Source organism: Octodon degus, unplaced genomic scaffold (genome assembly GCF_000260255.1).
Source record: "Octodon degus isolate 3935 unplaced genomic scaffold, OctDeg1.0 scaffold00435, whole genome shotgun sequence".
NCBI lineage: Eukaryota > Metazoa > Chordata > Mammalia > Rodentia > Octodontidae > Octodon > Octodon degus.
This window is the reverse complement of record NW_004525011.1, coordinates 18669-21095: the sequence shown is the minus strand read 5'-3', so window position 1 is coordinate 21095 and position 2427 is coordinate 18669. Positions and strand designations below refer to the sequence as shown.

The 2427-nt window shown below is 40.3% G+C and overlaps 1 pseudogene; it reads left to right on the top strand.

Annotated features, from left to right (window-relative positions):
• Positions 1-215: 215 nt before the first annotated feature.
• Positions 216-2427, top strand: part of LOC101564462 — a 2954-nt pseudogene continuing 742 nt past the window's right edge.

Genomic DNA, 2427 nt, shown 5'->3' with positions numbered 1-2427 from the left:
TCAGTGCATGTTTATATTATACTTGTTACGAAAAGCAATTTTTCTGCTTGTTTGTAGACATGGAAGCAAAAAATGAATGGAGCCCCTGGTGGCTGAGGAAGAAAATGAAGCTGAAATTATAATGCATATTTGTTCCACAATCAAAACTTATGGCGCGAGGCCACTGACTGAGCAGCGCTCCCGGGAAACGCGGCGGCGCAGCGGAGCTAGCTAGCGGGGCCTGGGCTAACAGATAAGTGGCGCAGCCAGGTCGGCGAGCGAGCGGACTGGCGAGTGCAGGGTGCAGTCATGATCACCTCAGCCGCTGGAATTATTTCTCTTCTGGATGAAGAAGAACCACAGGTTAAGGAATTTGCACTACACAAATTGAATGCAGTTGTCAATGACTTCTGGGCAGAAATTTCTGAGTCTGTAGACAAAATAGAAGTTTTGTATGAAGATGAAGTTTTCCAGAGTCGGCAGTTTGCAGCCTTAGTGACATCTAAAGTATTTTATCACCTGGGAGCTTTTGAGGAGTCTCTGAATTATGCTCTTGGAGCAGGTGATCTCTTCAATGTCAATGACAATTCTGAGTATGTGGAGACTATTATAGCAAAATGCATTGATCACTATACCAAGCAGTGTGTGGAAAATGCAGATTTGCCTGAAGGAGAAAAAAAACCAATTGACCAGAGATTAGAAGGCATTGTGAATAAAATGTTCCAACGATGTCCAGATGATCGCAAGTATAAGCAGGCTATCGGCATCGCTGTGGAGACAAGAAGACTAGATGTCTTTGAGAAGACCATACTAGAATCAAATGATGTCCCGGGAATGCTAGCTTATAGCCTCAAGCTCTGCATGTCTTTAATGCAGAATAAATTGTTCTGGAATAAAGTACTGGGAGTCCTAGTTAAAATCTACATGAACTTGGAGAAACCTGATTTCATCAATGTTTGTCAGTGCTTAATATTCTTAGATGATCCTCAAGCTGTGAGTGACATCTTAGAAAAACTGGTGGTAAGTTGTAGATAAAATTCAATATATTCCTTGCTCTCACTTAAAACTGTCTTCTGTGCCATGCTGGATTTTTAAATAGAGTTGTGACTTCATCTTAGAATAAATAGTTCAAAAGTAAAAATCAAAGAATTTTGTAGAAGTGATTTAAAGTGATGCCTTTCAGAAGTGAGACCAGGGGGAGGTACACAGTGGCAATGCAAACCAAATCAAAGACACTACTAGTTGTTGAGTGTGTAAGGGGTTTTTGGTTTTGTTTTGTTTTGTTGTTGTTTTGGTTTTTTGCACTGGGTGTCAAACACAGGAGCACGTAAGCCACTGAGCTATCTCCCCAGCCCCATGAAGATTTATGTAAATATATGTATAAAGATAAAATGACTTGGGGGCCAGGAGATGGCTCAGTGGAATAAGCGCTTCCCTGGCAAGCTCAAGGGCCTGAGTTCAATTCCCGGTTCCTCCAAAAATAAATAAATAAATAAATAAATAAATAGAATCTTAAGATAAAATGACTTGAGAAAAACATGGAAGTTAATCTCCAACTTGGCTTCTCAGGATAGCTAGCGCTAGAGATATTTGTGTTTCAAGGATCAGTTTGACATCATATTGCATGTTCATCTAGAATGAAGTGACGCTTCATTTTTATTTACTACTAATTAAGGGAAGGAAAAGGCATAAATAAGGCCAAAATGTGCATCTATTTCAAAGGAGATAATGGTGGTGAAGGAAGGTTCAGAATTGCACAACTGGTGTGAGTCTGTGCTCTGTGTTTCCTCTGTTCTCTCTGAGACAGTGCTGTGGTTTGTGTCCAGTTGTCCCCCCAGAGCTTCATGCAGTCACTGGGGAAGGCTTCTAGAGTTTGTGATTAATTCATGCTCCAATGCTGGGATTATACGTGTGAGCAATACAGCCGCACTGGGGCAGAGAGCCTGAATGCAGTCTAAGGAAGGAAGAGGGGCTAGCTCACTGCTGCAGCTGCCGCTCCTTCCTTTTCACTCTTTGCTGTTTTCCTGCTGGCATGAGCTGCTGCGCTCTGCCATGTGTCCCTGTGCCTTAGAGCCAGCTGAGTATAAACTGAAACCTCCACAAACTGTGAGCTAAATAAAAATAAAAATAAAACTTTCCTGCCTTGATTTTCTTTTTTTTTATCTTCAATATTTGAGATTTTATTGGTTGTGTTGAGGATCAGTACACATGAATTACTTTGTACACAATTCTTAATACACATACCAAAAAAAGCCATATATTGTTTTTCAGTTCCAGTGACTTTCCAGCTTCAAATTTAGAGGCAAATTTTCTGTAAGATTAAGTACCAGTATCTTCAAATGCTGACAATGTGTTACTTAAGTCCCACCAATTCACAATTTTGTATCACATACACTACATAATCAAATTTTTGATCTTTCACAGCACATTAACAAAATGAGGCAAACC